The sequence below is a fragment of the Candoia aspera genome, chromosome 7 (genome assembly GCF_035149785.1).
Source record: "Candoia aspera isolate rCanAsp1 chromosome 7, rCanAsp1.hap2, whole genome shotgun sequence".
Classification (NCBI taxonomy): domain Eukaryota; kingdom Metazoa; phylum Chordata; class Lepidosauria; order Squamata; family Boidae; genus Candoia; species Candoia aspera.
Window position 1 is genome coordinate 37,405,046 of NC_086159.1, and position 20,985 is coordinate 37,426,030.

Below are 20,985 nucleotides of genomic sequence, written 5' to 3' on the forward strand. Positions count from 1 at the left end.
TGTTGCAGACTTTACACTGAATGGATTTACACTTATAAGACATATTTTAGTGACAAAAATATGTTACTTCAGTTCATTATTATCCCCCACTGTTCCAGGCTGCTCTCCTATACAATTTTGTCAACGTATCTGATACAAATCTTCAAGTACTTGAAAGGGGGTTTTTTTGTAAGAATTTTAAGTTTCAAGCAAAGATAAGAGCTACCGAAAAACAAAAAAACTACAAAGGAAAAAAAATTAAAACGGAGTGAAAACGCAAGACAATTTTTTTTCAAACTTACAAAGAAGTGTGACTTCTGACTTTTAACAGAAAGGATATACAAATTTTTTTCAGTCAATCCCTTACTCTATATTAAACCAAAACCACATTATTTCTATAAATCATTCCATTGGCACATTATAAAAATGACTAAATACAGTTGCATCCCCTTATATTAAGGAAAAAGAAGAAGTGTGTGTGTTTGTGTATGTGTATGTATGTGTGTGTTTGTGTGTATATATATAATATATATAATATTTATTTACTTATTTCCTTCCTACTACTATTCTACACATTCCTGTCTACTATAATAAAGATCAAACCAAAAAGCATATAAATTGTCTACCATTATACTTGAAAATACAACAGTTTTAATAATCTTAGTCATGTTAAATCCAAAACCAAATTATATATATATATATATATATATATATATATATATATATATATACACACACACACACACACACATACACACACACATACATACCTTAGTAATCATAATCCAGATCATTAAAGATAAATGAAATCAGCCAAACCCTAAAAGCAATCCAGATAGATATTCTTAAACCCTTATCCCACTTTAAAATACACCAAAGCATTTACATGTCCCCACAATGCACACAGAGCTTTTTTCTTACAGAAATTGAGCAGCCCAACTGCCCCCCTCAAAGACTCTGATTTCTCTTCAGGAAACCTCCCATATACAATAACCCCTTCTTATCCATGGCGTTCCATCAGAATCAATTTCATCCCACATTGCTTTCATGATTGATTGATTGATTGATTGATTTAATGAATTCAATTTAGATACCACCCGACTCCGGACCAACTCTGGGCGGCTCACAATATAATATGATAAATGATTCTTCCTGACTAATCCCCAAACTTTTGAAAATAAAAACAAAAACAAATATTCAATGCATATTACTATCTCATATGTTATTTGGTTGTTCTATAAACAATCACAAATATAAACAATTCAGTCCAAACAATAAAGTTACAAGGAAAGTACTTGAATCTTCCAGATGTTCCTGATTCAAATATGAATTGATAATTAAACAAGTTATAACTTTTACAGACTTTGTTTAAAAGCTAGTATGAAGTTGTCTTTTAAATGTTTCTAACCTGTGTGCTCTTGGATATACAGTATCAAATAATGGTGTTGCACTGGCTTGGTCTTTCCTTATACCCCTAGCCCATTAGTTTAGCTAGAATTCTTTAGTTTTGTTTAGACAATAAGATTGCCTTAGTTATTTGTCACCAGTATGTATCATCACATCTTTTGTCTGGCAGTGTTTAGCCATTACTACATCTCCTCCTACTACACAGGCATTGCTATTGTTTCTGGTATATTTAACAATTGGTTTATCATAATAAATAAAATGCAGAATTAATTTTACAGTGCTTCTTTGGAATCATTCCATGAGAGCTGGATTTTTACCTCTGTCAAACAAATCTCATGAACAAAACTGCTTTCAAGAATCTAGCAGGAATATATTACTTCTAGAGGAAGCAACCAGGGAAGGCCTGCCCAGGGCTATTTACAACCAGCTGTGCTGTGAAAATAATTCCAGGAAGGGATTAGGCCCAGCTCCAACCAATTCCCACCCCAGTTCGCCTACTCTCAGCCTTTCTTGACATCATGAATAAGAAGAGAGGTGCTGTTATGGATCAGCAACTAGTAAGACAGAATAAGAATAAAATGGACTGTTCTCACAGTAAAGGGTTATAAACAAAGGGGATCTGTCAGGGGACGGCCCTTATTCATGTCTTCATAAATGACCTTCAGTGTGACTTAAGCTGTGAAGTTGCCAAGCTTACTGATGACACCAGCAGTACTTAGTGGTTAAAATAAAAAGCATACCACCTTCTCCAAATTGGAAAATGGACATTAAAATATGGCTTAATGCTAGCTGGTGTACACCAAGCTTCTCCAGTCTTGGCACCTCTAGATGTGTGGATGTGCTTTCCAAAAGCCTTTGGTTTTATGAGAATAAAATGCTGGGTTTGATACACATTCATTGAGATCCAGCAGGATTCTTCTGATGAACATACATTATTTTGCTATCGTTTTTTATTTTAGTAATTAGAAGTTTAATTTTCCTCTTTTCTATTTTTCAGTGTAACTTTCTTCTATTAACAATAACCTAATAGAATGTGTAATAAATTTTACCTGGTGCCCTTAATATTGGCTGGGGATTGTGGCAGTTGAATCTAACACATCTCAAGGAAAGCAACTTGGAAAAAGTCCGTTGACTGCACTGCAAAAATATCTTACTAAGCAGGGTGAGGGTGGGATGGTTATTTTCAGTAGGTCTACAAGACTTGCAAATTGTAACATTTACAGTGAAATCCTTTAAATTCTGTATGATTGATTTGTTTGCCTTCAAATCATACAGCTCAAAGACTTAGCTGCTGGAGGTGTGGCATTTCTCAGAAATTGCACATAGACAAACAGGAAGATGATAAAACGTTAAAAATAGTTATAGTGGGCAAATTGAACTTTTAAATGGACTGGCTTTAAGTGTCCAAAGATAAACAAAAAGGTACCTTGTGGGAAATTTTCTCCTGGGTCCTTATAATAAAAGATAAGACTGCTGTGTAACTGCCTAACCAGTGGCTAATTCAGATTTTCCTCACTCACTAAGCCAATAAAAGTCTCCCCAAGTCTGGCATCTTTCTGATGTATTGGACTGCTATTCCCATCATACCCAAAGAACATACAGGGAATAGGAATTGTAGTCTGACATATCTGGTGGTCACCAGGTATGGGAAAGTTGCTTTAAAGCCTGACAACATTTAAGAATGTTTGTAAACTTTAGAAACAACAAAAATATGTGGCTTGGTTTGTGCTTCGCCCCTTCAGAATGGATGCAAGCATCTGCATTTTATTTTCCTGTGCAAATGACTATAATAAACTAGAAGCTATAGGCACAACTCCTTTGCAGGGTGAATGTTTGACTTGGGTTGCTAATATGTGCAGCAGAGGTTTTTAAAGAAAAGCAGAAAGTAACAACAAAGGCTTTTGAAATAGTTGCTCCCACCCCTGCTTTCATTTTGAATATATTCAAGTAGATACTCTCTCTACTGATATCTGAAATGGAGACCCTGCCAAGTACAGTAATGGGTTCTGCTATCTGATTTCTGTGAATAGGACTATCACTGTGAATTGTGATGGGCTTAAGTCAATAGTTTCCTCGAGTCCTGGATTTGACAAAGAGGCTTTAATAGCCAAGGATAGTCAGATGACGCGTTTCCATGGGAGCTAGAGGATTACCTCTTGATAAAAGCCAAAGAGCCAAACTAAGTTAGAAGATAGTTGTTGAAGATAACACATGCTTCTTTCCCCAAGCTAGCAAAGGGAACAGGAAGCAAACTGGGTGCAGAGAATGGGTTGCAGTTTTCAGTGTGATATGGAAGAAGTGATAAAAGAAACTGAGATGGGATTTTATAATCAACGGTACTTTTATATGGTTTTTTGTTGTTAAAAATTAGCATGATTGTGGAGTTTTCAAACTATTCCTCCTCTATATTTGTATACTGTGTGAAAATGTACCATTTAGATATTACCCAATGCTGTTAACTCAGTTTAGAAGTTAGACTATGTGGAACTGCTGAGAATCCAGCCCTGGCCAGTCATTATTACAAGGGGATGGCTAATTGTACTAATATGTAACATATAGCACTAGCCTTTGATGTAGTAAACAAAAATAATACTACAGGTATTACACTATTACAAATATTCATCACTGTTGAATTTTTGAGTAAAGCAAAAGACGACTCACAATACTGCTGTGATATGTGTATTGTGTTTGTAGCTGCTATTCATAAGAGATCTTTGCCAGTTTGTTTACATCTGTTGTATATATTTCAATGTTCAGAACTGTCAATTGTTATACATTTCAAAAAGAATTTGGAGGTCTGCTACACATGTAACTTAATCCATGTCCTTTCTATGTTTGTGTGAGATAGATACACATACATGCACTGGACACCATCTGTTCCCCATAGTTTTCCAGGCCTATAATTAGAGGGAAAAAAATAAAATGAGCTAGGAAATGAGATTCTGGAGCTTTGTAAGGGTTGAGCACACACACTTGTAGTCTGTAACTAGACCTCTCAGAATACTCACAGTAAAACAAAGGGCCTATTAGTGTGCAAAATCAGATTTCTTTTTTTGGAAACAGACTCTGGTTGCAAACATCTGGATAACTACTAGATGGCAGCAAACAGAAATGAAAAGTTTAGCTCTTTGATCCTATCTACTGGTTATCTAAATTTTTGCAACCCAGATATGGTAGCCTTACATAAATCGTGATGCTTGTGTCACTCAGATTAAAACCTCCTAATAGGCAGACACATGAAGAGATAAAGGTTAAATAAGTTTGAGCTGGCATTTAGAACTGTGCATGAAATGGAAAATGTGTTGAATTCTGAAACAAACATATTGTGTCGTAGAAGTTTAAACCATTCTGAAAGGGTCTTACTTTGGCTAAACTGAAAACTGCAACATCTTGGTAATTTGGACATTGATCAAGAAAATATCTGGCCTTCCAGGGTGAATAGGGCAAGGCTGGGGTGACTCGCCCCTCTATATCTTCCTCTTCTATGTGACACGTGCAATGGCCTGCCTACCCATTTCCCCAGCATCTTCATTTCCATTTCTTCCCTGTAGCCACTACCATTGCATGTCACACTTGAATTCAAGCCAATTTAGCCAGCTAGCCCAGCTGTTCCTCCCCTCCTTCTCCCAAGAAAAGATAAACCTCCTTCTTTTCCCTTATTTCCCCTTAGCCATGCTATGTCACCAATGGCCTCTTGGATATGGTTCTCCATACCCAAACCCATCTCTACCTGAAATATGTGTACACATGCCTGGACATAAAACATGTTTTTGCATGTGGATATGGACCACCTGAAACTTGGTATAAACTTTAAAGTAAACTAAATTAGTTTCTTTTTCTGATCCCTTGCCTTTGAGGAGGATGACTTCAACACTTCATTTAAAGGCCAAAGGCAAATTAACCAACATTTTTTAAATGTTGGACATCCCTGCTTTAAAGTAGAATACAGTAGTACTTGTCCTTATTTCACATAGCCCAGAAACTGAAATGGAAGTGAGGATGGGAAGAGGAGGGGAGTGTCCTCTGCATATTTGCCTTTCCTCTAGCAGCCAGATAGATGAGACAAAAAAGAACATGATGAGGAATGGGAAAAGAAAAGAAAGAAAAAAAAAGAATGTCAAACAAAGTTTGCAAAGATCTGTAGCAGAACCAGAAAAACACATTCCCTCAATTATATCCTGAGCATAATCTGAACACATGATGTTGTTAAGGAAGAGGATGGGGTTTAGTAAGTGGCAGGCTTGGGAACCCCATAAATGTCACCTTAATTTGCATCATTGCTGGACAGTGATGTAAGAAATGATCAAAATGGCAAACAATGCCATTGAATAAAGAGCTTGAATATACAGCCTCTGACTCTACATGGGGCCAGAGTTGTGGAATGCTCTGCCAACTCTGCTGACTATAAGCAATTGATGTTAATCAATGACCAGGGAACCTATGCACATTTGCGTGAGCAAGAACTATATTTGAAGAGATGGTGTGTTTAAGCCTGGGTTTAATTTTGTACACATAATCACTCTGTGCACGCCTCTGTGTTTTGCCAAGAAATACATTCAGTGAAACTGGAACTGCTGATGAAGCAATTCTTAGTGTTGTTGCAAAGGTCCTTAGTAACCCAAAGACCTGCCAGTTGCTGATTGACACTCTGGAAAAAAGATGGGAAGATTTTATTTTTATCTATTGGGAGAAATATATTTAACCAGTGTTCCAAAGCTCCTCTCATTCAGTTCTCTGCCCAATTCTGTCCATGCCACCCCACCCCACCCCTGCTTTTCATGCTGGGAAATCATGATATTGAAGAAGCCAACTCTATTGGTTTAGAGAGAGTCAGGAGCAGGGTTAGGGTTAGGGTCTCATCTTGAATATTCTCCTTTAAAGTTTGAACTGTTCCTCTGACTTCAGAAGAAGAGAACCAATCTACCTATGACCCCTAGGATAGTATCCCAGAGGCAATTAGATAATATTAGATATATGATTATGCAAAACATTAAATATTATCTTTTGATGAAATTACTATAAGAATCAGCCTTACATCTTCTTGTTCACTCTTGAATTCATGCTGTTTTTCTTCACTCAAGTAAAGGTCATTCCTTGTTACCTTCCTCCTTGATTTCAGAAAAAGTTATATAGGAAAATTGTAAAAACCAAATATGCATGAACAAAAATAAAAATTTTGACCTTAGCTGGACATAAAGTACTGGGCAGGAGAAATTCTAGATAAATACAACAAGCAGTCAAATTGCAGTAATCTATAGGGTATCAATATAACAATGGTGGTGGGGGTAGCGGGTAGGCAGAAGTGAGTGGGACAAAGCCAGAAGTGAAAAAGAGCATCCTTATCTTTACTAGTGACACAACTTTTTTTCTTTTTCTGACATATTTTTCACACTTTTTTTTTCCAAGCAGCAGCTAGGGTATATGGTTCTTATCAGTCAGCTATTGCAGTTAGGCCAAAAACCTCATGTAGTCCTAGGAAAGCAGGTTGCCAACCTCTGAGCTATTCTTACTTTTGGGGGAAAAACGTTGAAATCCTTCTGAATTATTTTTGAATAAATAAATGTTTTCTAGTTTATTATAAATGGCAACCAACCAACCCCAAGTTCTGGTATTGGCTTCTTTAAATAGTAATGAACAAACAAGTAGGCTATATTAATTTCCTCCCATTATGTTTTGAGCTTTAATTTGTTATACTGCTGACTACCATCTTCTCTGACAGTTTTCATTTCAGAATGGGCAAAGAACTGTAACAGGTATTTAGGGTTCACCAAGTTACCAACTGGAAGCTCAGCTGAGATGGCTAATTGTCTTGAAGATTCGGTGTTATGTAAAATCTTCATGCTGTCCTCAATAAGATCATTTTAAAAGTTTTTTTTTAATCTTGCCTTTATTATTTTTATAAATAAGTCAAGGCAGGGAACATAACTAATACTCCTTCCTCCTCCTATTTTCCCCACCCTGTGAGGTGAGTTGGGCTGAGAGAGAGTGACTGGCCCAAGGTCACTCAGCCGGCTTTCATGCCTAAGGTGGGACTAGAACTCTCAGTCTCCTGGTTTCTAGCCTGATGCCTTAACCACTTGACCAAACTGGCTCTTTTTTTATTATAATTTTTATAAGTTACTTATAATTTTTATAAATTCTTTGGATTGTGATAGAACTGAATTTGTTCCATGGCACTGACTGATCAGAGGAACACATTATCCTTCAAAGTAAATGCTAGTGGGCACTGAAAACATTTTAAACATGGCTTGATCATAGAGATGGGGCATTATCAAAATGAAGGTAATGTTTAATGCAGCAATAAAACCAAGCAAATAAAATGAATAATGAAATCAGTACCATAAATTGTTAAGGAAAATGAGTTCAGACTTATGAAATTCTTGCAGCAAATTCAATCTGTGATTTATAATCCCACCTGCTTCACATTCAAAATGCTGAATTATGTTACTATATCTGTAGGGGAAATTGCTGCATGTAATAATATGACTCCATCCACTTCAAGTATCAACTTGATTAAAATACATCTGGGAAGGAGGGGGGAAATAACTTGTTGTGCATCTCACTTTGCAGAAAGTGTTATAGCTGATAGCCCTCATAAAGGTACTGTTAGTAACATTATCTTTTATATGAATTCCAGGTTTTCCTTGTATCCATATATATTCATTGCATTCTTTTAAATTGTGTAATAAAAATAATTTGTAAAGCATTATTTCCAAAATAGTTTTTTCTTTAAAAGGCACAATGCCACTGGCTATAATAGAAATCACCTCCATCCTCCACTCCACTAATCCAAAATTATTTTTCCTTCACAAACAGGAAAGCTACTGTAAAATCAGTCCTATTGAAAAAGAAAAAGAAATGTTTTTAATCTCAGAGCAGCATTAAGCAGGAGGAGGAAGGGCTATGAAATCAATGAAGGTGAAAGTCACAGAAAACAATGATTAGAATCTACAGTAAGACTGTCTCTCAAACAATAAGGCTGTAAAATAAAACTAGAGTTCAGAATATATAAAACACAAATATCTTAATGAAAATTCTCTTGATGGCTGTCTATTGTATCCAAAAGGGCTTACTCTCTAGTGTATTCCCCACTCTGACACCATAGACATGCTAGTGGTTAAGGCAGAAGGCTAGGAACTGGAAGACTGTAAATTCTAGACCCACCTTAGGCACAAAATCAGCTGGGTGACCTTGGGCCAGTGACTTTCTTTCAGCCCTAGGAAGCTTGCAATGACAAACCACTTCCAAAATCTTGTCAAGAAAACTGCAGGGACTTGTCCAGGCAATCACCAGGAGTCAGGAATGAGTCAAAGGCACAAAAAAAGAAAAAGAAAAAAAAGAAATCCAGCAAGTTTGGAGCGTGTCCTTGAAGGTGCATTGAGCTCTGAAGTCTTAGGGGTCTTTCAACTGGGGTCTTTGTATCACTCAAAAATCTTTTTCAAATGCTTCATGCAGTCATCTGTGCTGGTAGTTGACCTCCTTTATTTTGAACTCAACTGCAGTGTGTCCAAAATTTTTGTTAGTGTGTGTGTGTGTGTGTGACTTTTGTACACCATACCTAAGCTCTGCAAAGCCTGAGGAGTGATATCTTTTGCCATTGGCAGGAACTTCTGCTTCATCTGCCTCCTGGTTCCTAGGTATTTTCTTCACTGGTCACTAAAGGGGAAATGTAGGCTGATGGCTTCACAGGCTCATCTCATAGCAAGCACTCATGTTTCTTTCTTATAAAACTAAACACATGAACACTAATCTGTTGATTTCACTTTAAAATGCCACCGGGATTGAGACATGCTATTTTGACCATATGACTTGATTCCCCAGGAAAACTTTAGCATCCTATTACTGGTGCTGCCTGTAAGCATCCTTTCAATCATGGCAGAGTCCTAGGGTTACTGGGAGAAACATCTGGTTGCAAAATACCATTCTGTAACCATCACAATTATCAAGAGGCTTTTCAATGCAACAGAAGAATGATGATGTAGAAGCTTTGTAGCAACCCCTTTATAGCAATTGTTCCGTTTTATTTTGCAAAAAAACAGGGAAATGTGCATATGTCCATACAGTATGATCCTTTTTTTACATGGAGAGGATGGAGGTAAGAGAACTTTGGTAGCTCCAAGTATCACTGCTACTACAAGCAGCAGTTTAAGGCAGTGCACTGCTTGAATTTTTTAAAACATTCTCCTATTATGCAACCAGAAGAGCACTGACTGACTCTATGATTTTCACCCATTCTCTGTCAACAAGCAGATCTGGCCCTATCATTAGGCAGCATTAGACAGTGAGTGTTGGGATACAGGAGTCGCAACAGAGTGGACAGCAATATGTGTTTGTGCCACAAAGCTTGCCCTTCACCCAAAGTTAGCCTGCTGCTTCCAGTATGGCAGACAGGAGCATCTGCAGGAATAATTCAAAAAGTCAAGCTGTACCTGTGACTGCTTGACTGAAGTCACTTACCATTTTTTTACATGGGTTTTATGTGGTTGTACATAATATTAACTGATATTATTATATATTCTGCTAAACCTGTGCCTGTCCTGGGCAACCTCCAGATGAGTGGACTTCAATCCTTGAATACCTCAAGCCAGTTTGGACACCATGCCATTGAAAATTCTAGGAGAAGAGGACATTTTCATCTTCTACCAGTAGGTCTTCTGGTTGACACAGTTGTTCTAAACACATTGGCTTTATTATTCTATGGACTTTAAAATATTGTGACATTTGCTTTAAAAGCAAAGTCTATTTTGACAAGCTTGGATGATTTTAGCATGATGTTTGACAGGAATACTTCATGACCTTCCTATCATTTGTGGGATGAAGTAGATAAATGTTACACAACTAAGAAAGCATCACAATGATAGATTCCATCTGCAAAGTTTCTTGCCGTGTTTGAAATATACTGGAATGAAGAGTAAGGATTTATATGTATTGTTTATATAGCATCTGTGGTAATATACCTTGTCTGAAAGATGAAATTACATAATAAGGACCTTTCCCATGCAGCTTTTTTTTAAACCATAGTTGTTAAGAAGCAATGACTTTTCAAGAAATGATTCAAGAAAATTCATTTATGATTCTATACTGACTGTATAAATAACCTCATAGATAAATAAAAAAGGGACTTTTCAAACCTCTAGTTTTTCATATGGTAATGGCAGATTAGTCTTATCACTCAAGACAGCACAGTAGTTAACTTTAAATAATACATTATGCTGTCCTTCTCAAATGTCATTATGAGGCTTTAATGCACCATAAAGCAGGCCTTCTGATCTATAGCACAATAAACTGTCAGGTGAATGCAATAAAGCGATATAAATCTCAGAAAGCAGTAGTTTAGCAGTAGAGTTCTTTGTTTCTTAGAATTAATGTTAGTATATTGTATGAACATTTTTAATTGTTGGATTCTGTTTGACTATATTCAGTTAGGCAGCATTAAACCAGATTAAAATGTAACTGTGACCTATCTTGAGATACTGCTTTTTCTTCTGCTTTTTTTTTTAATGAAATACTTCACAGAAGAAAAATCCTAGCCCAAAGTCTGTTTTAACAGGGTAATATGTCTTTAAAGTTTATCATTTATCATTATAGTTTAGTTTCTCTTTTAAATCAGGGCTCAGGCCTGCAATGTGGGACTACTATGCTTGGGCTGCAAAAATCTAGAAAGCCATCAGATGGAAGCAAAGAGATGCCATCACCCTTTGGTTCTTTGTCAGCTGGTTCTGAAAAGAGCTGTTGTTTTTATTTTTGGTGTATTTTCGAAACATAAATGGGGGCTGGTTGATAATCTTAACTGTGACTGTGGGAATGTCCCGCAAACTTTACATCACATCGTGATGGAATGTCCCCTCAGAAGGTTCCCTGGCTTCCTGCAAGAACTACATCATCTTAAGGGCACTGCTGTCCAATGGCTAAATGATCTAGATATCTGGCCATAGGCTGAGTTACTTTAGTAACTGCTCATACATAACTTAATTTATTCATAATTTTGTTCATCATTTGTTTTGTTGTTGTTTATTCATTTAGTCGCTTCCGACTCTTCGTGACTTCATGGAGCAGCCCACGCCAGAGCTTCCTGTCGGTCGTCAACACCCCCAGCTCCCCCAGGGACGAATCCATCACCTCTAGAATATCATCCATCCATCTTGCCCTTGGTCGGCCCTTCTTCCTTTTGCCTTCCACTCTCCCCAGCATCAGCATCTTCTCCAGGGTGTCCTGTCTTCTCATTATGTGAGAAGTATTTCAGTTTTGCCTTTAATATAGTTCCCTCAAGTGAGCAGTCTGGCTTGATTTCCTGGAGGATGGACTGGTTTGATCTTCTTGCAGTCCAAGTCACTCTCAGAATTTTCCTCCAACACCACAGTTCAAAAGCATCGATCTTCCTTCTCTCAGCCTTCCTTATGGTCCAGCTCTCGCAGCCATATGTTACTACGGGGAACACCATTGCTTTAACTATGCGGACCTTTGTTGTCAGTGTGAGGTCTCTGCTCTTGACTATTTTATCGAGATTTGTCATTGCTCTTCTCCCAAGGATTAAGCTTGCTGCAGATCCTCATAGAACTGCTCTACTTCAGCTTCTTCAGCCTCTGTGGTTGGGGCGTATATTTGGATCACTGTGATGTTAGATGGCTTGCCCTGAATTCGAATTGAGATCATTCTATCGTTTTTTGGATTGTATCCGAGCACTGCTTTAGCCACTTTACTATTAATTATGAAGGCTACTCCATTTCTTCTGTGGTCCTCTTGTCCACAGTAGTAGATTTGGTGGTCATTTGATGTGAAGTGGCCCATTCCAGTCCATTTCAGTTCACTGACGCCCAGAATGTCTATCTTTAATCATTTGTACTGCGTGTTTTTAAAATAATTTATTGCCCCAATGTTCTATATTTTGTACACTTTTGTGTATTGTTTTTGTGATTTTTATTCTACAATGCTGCATTCTGCTATGCCATACGAAATAAATAAAATAAATAAGCCCTGTGCTTGACTGCATTTTGGCACCCAGACTGGTAGCGTTTCTGCGAGGCAGCTGAACAAAATGTTTTGCTTTAATGGCTTATCAGTTTTATCACCTGTGGGGTAGCGCCCTAGTCTTATTCAAATGACCACTACTAGAAGTCTCTTCACAGTGGCCACTCAACAGGACAATACTGCAAAAGTGAGATGGGGTGAGGAACACATGCAAGAGCGATCAGCGAGCCCCATGCTCTCCCAACTTACAGCCTTCATATGTTCAATTTTAGAATTTAACAGGAATAATGAAAGGGATGGAATTGGTGCCTAAATGATATAGAGACTTTTTAAAGTGCTGGAGCAAGAGAGACCTACATTCTCAGGCCAGGAGCTGTTTAGGGCAAAGGCGGTTGTGCACAATTAAGATTAGTGCACCTAATGTTCCCCTTTCTGGAAATTTTCAGTGTCATTATGAAGGTTCATGCTTTAGCTTTCTCTTGACTTGAAACTGTAATACAGAATTGACCTAAAGACATTCCAAAAATCTTACTTGGTCAGAATGCTGCAGCCAGGTTTCTTTCAAGGCTAGGATATGGGGCTTGTATTACTACACCTTTGCACTAATTCTATTGATTCCGCTTCCATCCCTCATCATAATTTAAAGGGCTGGTTTCAAACTATAAAGCCCTAAATTGCTTGGAGACAGGTTATCTGAACGTTTGCCTTCTGTCAGATGACTGAGATATTATAGAGGCCCCTCATGTTGCCCCTCCAAGAATTCATGAGGGTGCAATTAAAAAGTGCATTTTCTTTGGCATTTCATCCAGTTCTGAAATCCCTCACTTTGGAAACCCATATGGCTCTTCCATTACTTTTGTGTAATCAGGCTTTTGATATTTTGGCTGCTGTGAGCTTTGCTGTTTGCCATTATTTACCTATATTGTTTCATTATTTTTAATGTATCCTTTTTAAATCTTTTCTAAGGAAGAGACTCTAAATCAATCAATTAATCAAGGCAGAGCACAATTTAAGCTCTCTTTCACGCAGCACTTTTAAAAAACAAATCTAAATAATTTGCCATTTAACAGGCCATCACGACCAGCCACTTTGGCAAAGAAAAATGATGCTGGGGGACATTCCCATAACTGTCTGTCTTAACATCTATTTTATTTATTCATTAGATTTATATCCTTCCTTTTCTCCAGATGCTCAAGATGAGAGACAATGACTAGCCCAAGGTCCAAAACTCTTAGGCACAAGTCCATGGCTAGCAATTAAAGAACTACATATGGTAATATAACCGAAGAAGTAATCAAGACCTATTTCCCGGAGTATTACCAAGTTTTCCAATTTGTTTGCTAGCAAATTTATCTCAGGAAAAGATGATCTCAGTCTTCTCTGATGTACTTCGAAGGTTGTGCTTACTTTGCTTGGAAGCCATACTATGCTTTATAGCTCTCTCCAATCCCAGAGTAGCTACTCCTTTTATATGAATATCACACTCCTTCAGGGTGTCTAACAGGTTTGTGCTAGGGGGCACATTTTGAATGTTGTGGTGGCCATGGTTGGATGTGCCAGTCATGAAACTGAATGCAAACTCCTGAGGATGCTCCCTACGTTCAATTCTAGCTCCCAGGATGCTCTTTCCTTCCTTCCCTCCATCCCATTTTACTTTCATTCTATTTCTTGAAACATTGAGCCATTTTTCATTTTCTAAGGATGTCAATAAGTGCTGGAAATAAAGATCATGCAGGATATTCTGAAACATTCCCATGGCATATTCTAAAAATTTGGCATGGTGTATTCTGAAACACTGAGCCATTTTTTAAAAAAAAAATATCTAAAGGTGCCACTGGGTGTTAGAAAAAAAGAACATGTGGGAGGCTAGCACTTTGATTTATACCATGCAAGCTTCTCACTTAATTAGTATTATTTTTTTCCCCCCAGGTCAGTCCAGGGAGTGTGGTAGGTGCTAATGAAAGTATCTGCAAGAATATTGGGAACAAACCTTTTATAGACATGAAAGGTTAAAAATACTCAATTTCTATTAGGATAACTTGAGGACTTTTTCCCTATGCATTTTGAAATAACTATCTTGATTTGGAATCTGGTTTGGGATTCAATTTTCTTTCAGCTGCTCATTTTTTCCAAATTTTGCACTGCAGCTTTTGATTCTCAAAGGAGGGAAGGAATGACACTAAACTATACTTTGAAATGTTAATGTTACTGTAAAATATTGTAACAAATGTGTAATTTGAGGAAAAGAAGACATTTAGAGTTATATTCTGTATTTTCTGAAGAAATACTTTCAAATGCAGATACTTGAATATTAATTTTTGTGCAGTTTAATCAAATATATTGTGAAGGGAAACAACAGATTTATGAATGGACAAGAAATTAATCTTCACCCTATGAAATAAGATGAAGCCTATGAACAATTGATCTTTATTTGGTTTAGTTCCCTCTCCTCTACCATAAAGGTCAAACCAAGTGGCTCTTTTATTTCCTGGTATTTGTAGATAAAGACTTGCTCTGCCATCTATCTCCCTCAAACATCATGCAATATATTAAAGATGTCATCTGCATTTATGCAGTAAAGTCTAAAGGGGCTGCTACTTGACAAATGCATTAGAAACAATCCTTCTGGCATTTTCTTTCATAATTACTTGTCTCTAGAAAAGTATAGGTGACTTTGTCTATGACAGGGCCATTTGCTCTGTCATAATTGTTTCTGCTCTTTGACAGAGCAGACAGTGTGCTTGTAGGTGCACCACTCCCTATGCTGCCATTTAAAGCTCTGTTTACATTAGTTAAATTTCTGGCTTCAAAGGGTTTTGAATGAATAGCCCAGTGTACACAACTTAATATGAGCCAGTCCTCAAAGACTCAGCCATAAAACAATTGAATATTTGAATGGCAGTGCATAGTTATTATCCTGCAATCCAGGCCACAGTGGAGGGATTAGGGAGGGTATGGTGTAAAGGCAAGGTAATTAGTAGTTAATAAGGATAAGGAAACTGCAAGAATATGGAGATGGGGGGGAAATGGGGAGTCCTACACTTTACTTGTGAAATGTCATGCAATGTGTCCCAGCCAAGAGAGAAAGGGAAGTTACATACAGTTTGATGTGGGAAACACAGGCAAACAATACTACAAGCTCTGAAATAGGCATTTCTAAAGGAATTTAGAGCTGACCTTGAGGAAGGTATGAAAGCCATTACACGGGGAAGAAATGAAGAAATCATTAAGGAGGCACCAGGAGAAGCGATTACACAATCCAGAGATTGAAGCAAGCATGAGAAAGAAACTCAAAATAACCCCACCTTGATTTTGTTTAATATAAGATAGAACAAAGAAAAACTTGGACTTGCTTTCAAGATTGATTTCAGCCCTTCAAGGTGGGCCAAGTTAAGAAAGAGACACCACAGGGATTCCAGAAATACTACTTTATTGTTCTAGAGTATAATAACAGAATCTTGAAAACCAAGGTCAGCAGGGGGAGAACTTTCCACAAAGGACTAAGAAAAGTCTTATTCCTTGTAGAGAGGGTTTTTTCCTCCTTAGTCTTGCAGAACCTCCTAGTGAAATCCTTGAGGAACCTTAGAGCTCCATAGAACCCAATCTGAAAAAAACCATCATAGACAGCAAAACTGAGGTCCTCCAAATGTTGCTGAATTACAACTCCTAGCATTCCTCACTATGGGCCATGATAACTAGGGCTGCAGTGAGTTGTAGTTCAGCAGGATTGGGAGGGCCACAGGATCCTAATATCTTCTCTATACTTTCAGTCTCTTAGAAGAAAGTAAGTGCAGTGTCTTGTTGTATCCTTACAGAATGTTGAGAATATACTTGAAGAGACATTCTTGGAAGCTGCTCCAAAATGATGAAACTCTCTTTTCCTGAAGAATGAATGAATGAATGAATGAATGAATGAATGAATGAATGAATATATATATATATATATATATATATATATATATATATATATATATATTCCTTCCTTCCTTCCTCCCTTCCTTCCTTCCTTCCTTCCTTCCTTCTCACCCATATGGGTGGTATGTGCCTTCCTCAACCTCAGATCCTCTATCAGAGGCCTGGGAGTTTGAGGGTTCTGCGCAGTATCTCAGCTGTTCCTAGCACTGCACTCTTCTGGACAGAGAGTTCTATGTTGTTCCTGGGATCTGTTGGAGCCACTCTCCCAGCTTGGGGGTCACAGCCCCAAGTGCCCCTACCACCACTGGGACCAATTGGCCTTCACTTGCCACATCCTCTCTAGTTCTTCTCTCAGGACCTGGTACTTTTCCAGCTTCTCATACTTCTTCCTGATGTTGCTGTCACTTGGCACTGCTACATCTATCACCACTGCTGTCTTCTGGTCCTTGTCTATTACTATGATGTCCAGTTGATTGGCCAATACCTGCCTGTCTGTCTGGATCTGGAAGTCCCACAGGATCTTAGCCCTGTCATTCTCCACAACCTTCTGTGGAATCTCCCATCTGGACTTGGGAGGTTCTAGCCCATACACTGTGCAGATGTTCCTGTACGCAATGCCAACTACATGGTTGTGCCGTTCAGGGTATGCTGTTCCTCCCTGCATCTTACACCCTGCCACTGTGTGTTGGACTGTCTCTGAGGCCTCTCTGTACACTCTGCACCTTGGATCCTGTCTAGTGTGGTAGACTCCTGCTTCTATGGACTGGGTGCTTAGTGCCTGTTCTTGTGCTGCTATGATCAGTGCCTCAGTGCTGTCTTTTAGTCACTGGTAGGATTTCCCAATGTTAGCCACCTCAGCTATCTGTCAATGGTACATCACATGCAGGGTCTTATGTTGCCATGGCACTTCCTCTGTTTGATCTTCCTTCCATGTCTGCTGCTGCCTCAGGCATTCTCTCAACAGCTAATCTTTGGGTGCCATCTTACTGATGTACTCCTGGATGCTCTGGGTCTCATCCAGGACAGTGGCTTCAACAATCACCAGACCCCGCCCTTCCTCTTTCCACCTGGTATACAGTCTCTGGATGTTGGACTTGGGGTGGAAGCCTCTGTACATTGTGAGGAGCTTCTGGGTCTTCACATCTGCAGCCTCCATGTCCTCCTTTGGCCAGCTCATTATACTGGCAGGGTATCTGATGACTGGCAGGGCATACATGTTGATGGCATAGATCTTGTTCTTCCCATTGAGATGGGTCTTCAGAACCTGTCTTATCCTTTTGTGGTACTTGGATGTTGCTGTCTTCCTTGCCTCCTCCTCATGGTTCCCATGTGTCTGTGGGATACCAAGGTAGTTGTAGCTGGTCTGTATTTCTGCTATGTGGCCTGCTGGTAGTTCCACCCCAACAGTCTTAACTACCTTCCCTCTCTTTACTACCATCTGGCCACACTTCTCCAGTCTGAATGACATCCCAATGTCCTCACTGTAGATCCGTGTCAGGTGGATCAGTGAGTCAATGTCTTGTTCACTCTTAGTGTACAGCTTGATGTCATCCATGTAGAGGAAGTGGCTGATGGTAGTTCCACTCTTGAACTTCTATCCATATCCAGTTCTTGTGATAATCTGACTGAGGGGGTTCAAGCTCATGCAGAACAGCAGTGGGGACAGTGCATCACCTTGGTGTATGCTGCACTTGATGGCCACTTGTGTAAGCTGCCTTGAGTTGACTTCCAGTGTTGTCTTCCACAGTCCCATTGAGTTCTTGAGGAAGGTCCTGAGTGTCCTGTTGACTTTGTATAGTGCCAGGCATTCACAGATCCATGTATGTGGCATTGAGTCATAGGCTTTTCTGTAGTCAATGTAGGCTGTGCTTAGATTGGTCTGTCTAGATCTTGAGTCTCGGGCAACTGCTGTATCTATGAGCAACGGGTGTTTGGAGCCTCTGGTGTTGTTCCCAATGCCCTCCTGAGCTGTGCTTATGTACTGGCCCATATGGTCCTGTAGCTTGGTGGCTATGAAGCCTGATAGGACTTTCCATGCTGTGGGGAGGAAGGTTATTGGCCGGTAGTTGGATGGTGTTGTTCCCTTGTTGGGGTCTTTCATGATCAGCACTGTCCTACCTTGTGTTAGCCAGTTTGGGTGAGAGCCTGCTGCTAGCAGTTGGTTCATCTGTGCTGCTAGGCATTCATGCGCTGCTGTCAGTTTCTTTAGCCAGTAAAATAAATAAATAAACAAACAAACACACACACATATACATACACACACACATATATACACATACATACATACACTGTGTATGTCTCTCTGTGTGTGTGTGTATGTGTGTGTGTGTGTGTGTGTGGTGTGTGTGTATGTATGTGTATGTGTGTGTGTATATATATATATACATATATATATGTGTATATATATATATATATATATATATATATAATCCTGTGCACTTCCTGTCTCAGAAACTCTACAAAGCGTTTTTCATTTGAAAAGGCACTATGATTTTAAGCAGAAGTGTCTGCAGGTAGGGTCAAAAATGTCAAGATGGCATCCATTCCAGTGTGATAGGAGGTCTACCCTGTTTTACAGGCATAAAATGCTCCTAGGTTTAAGCTTTTTGTACTGCCCTTAAGATCTGCCTATCTCTTAACAAAGAATATAGAAATGTGGACAGGGAATAATAGAACCCCCTCAAATATAGCCTTTTGTTTTTAAATTATATTAAGAATAGAAAAACAGACAGTGCAGCAATATGAAACATACATAACCCCCTTTTCAGTACAGATTATTGAAAAGAAAGCTCAAATTATCACAAGACGCCCACAACAATTACTAACCTTTTAGACTTCTCATTGTTTTATTTATAATTTCCGACACTGTGGGCTGCTGAAAATGGAAAAAAGAAATTCCACTGCACACAGTAATGAAGATCTGGCAGTTCCTTATATCAACAGTAGCTCTTTCAGTTCTTCCTTTTTGGTTTACCTATTTGTTGTTCTTTCGATAAGATCATGGAAACTTTTTGTTTCCTTCAGTAGAAAAATAAAATATATTTTGATATTAATATCTATCTCATAAAGTTGAAGTATGTGTGCATGTGTGTTTTATAGCACCATTGCTCCAAAAGGACAAAACCAAGGAAGGATTGCTTTAACATTTTTTTTTTTTACTTCTCTTGGTGTAAATTGTGTAAGAATCTGGAGGCTTTTCTGAAGTGCTACAGCTAAGCAGGTCAAGGCGATATAGGTATCCGCCTGTGCAAGGAGACAGACTGACTGCTTCCAGTATAATCTGTAAGTGGGAAGCTGATACTGGCTCTGCAAAACAAGTTCTGACCTGTGTAGCAGCTTAAGCTTCTCAAAATAGGGTCATGTAGGTTGTAACATCTAAAATAATAATAATAATAATAATAATAATAATAATAATAATAAAAAATATTGGCCTGCTCAGCTAACATGGCTTTGGTTTTCTCATGTCAAAAAGAAGCTTTGCATATCCTGGCTCTCCTGTCTTTCAAAAGTTTATGCACGCTCACGGACATCCACAAAAGCACATATATACTGTATATGTATGTGTGCATGTGAGAGGGACTCCTTGAAAAATATTCCGAAGTGTAAGCAATTAAAAATAAACATGCAGAATGTCAGGCACATATCAGCAACAGTATGCTTGTTAAAATTCAAAGACAAAAACATGCATATATAAGAATTAGTTCAATTTGTCTGATGCAAGCAAAGATGGTCTTGATGCTGTTATCCCACTTATAGACACTCTGCTGTGTAAGTTTTAGTTCTAAATTTCATAATGACCCAATTAGATTATAGTTTATTATGAAGAAAAAAGTCAGGAGGATTTGTTTCCATTTTAGAATCAGATATGACACCAACTTGTCTGCAAAACAAAATTGGAAATTTTAATTCTTGATTTGCTCTCTAGCCTGATGCTTACTTGGGTGAGGTAGGCTGAATGGGAGCCAAGCTGGAGTTGAATACATAGAGCAGCGATCCTTTGCATAATTACTTGGGAGTAAGCACACTTGCAATTAGTGCGGCTTACTTCCGAGTTAGTGCACACTGGATAATATATAATTGAGACCCACATGGAAATAACAGCCTGTGAACAGTACAGTGAACATTCATCCTTCTTTGACTTGTCTTGGCTTGCTTGAACAACTTGTTCTGAACAGGACTTTCTAGAGGGTGTTTACAATTTTTGGCTTGTGATATATAAAATGGCTGGTAAGATGGTGGAAGATAGACTGGCATTAGATAATGGGGTTTTTGTTTGTGATTTAACTTTTTGCCTTTTATTCCTATACTATTTGGTCATAAGGCCTGATCATCCCTTTCCCAGAATATCTTCTTTTACCAAAGAGAATACGGATATTGTTTGTATTTCTTGAACTCTGGAATTGGACTTTGATATCACTTCGTAGAGTCCTAGTAATGGGGACAGTGATTTATATACTTGTAGTAACAGTGCTTTCTAATATTGTCCATATGATTTCTGTGTGTTGTGATATGTGTGTATTTGTATGAAATCAGATATTGTGAAAAGTTTAAATTCATGTAATCTCAAAGCACAGGATAAAGGTATACTGTACTCAAGTATAATAAAAAAAAGGAGAAATGCTGTTTACATTATTGGACTGAAAAATATAAAATCAGGCCTATTACATAATTTCTGTTACCTGAAAAAAATAATTTTCTTCTCTTCATAAGCAGCCT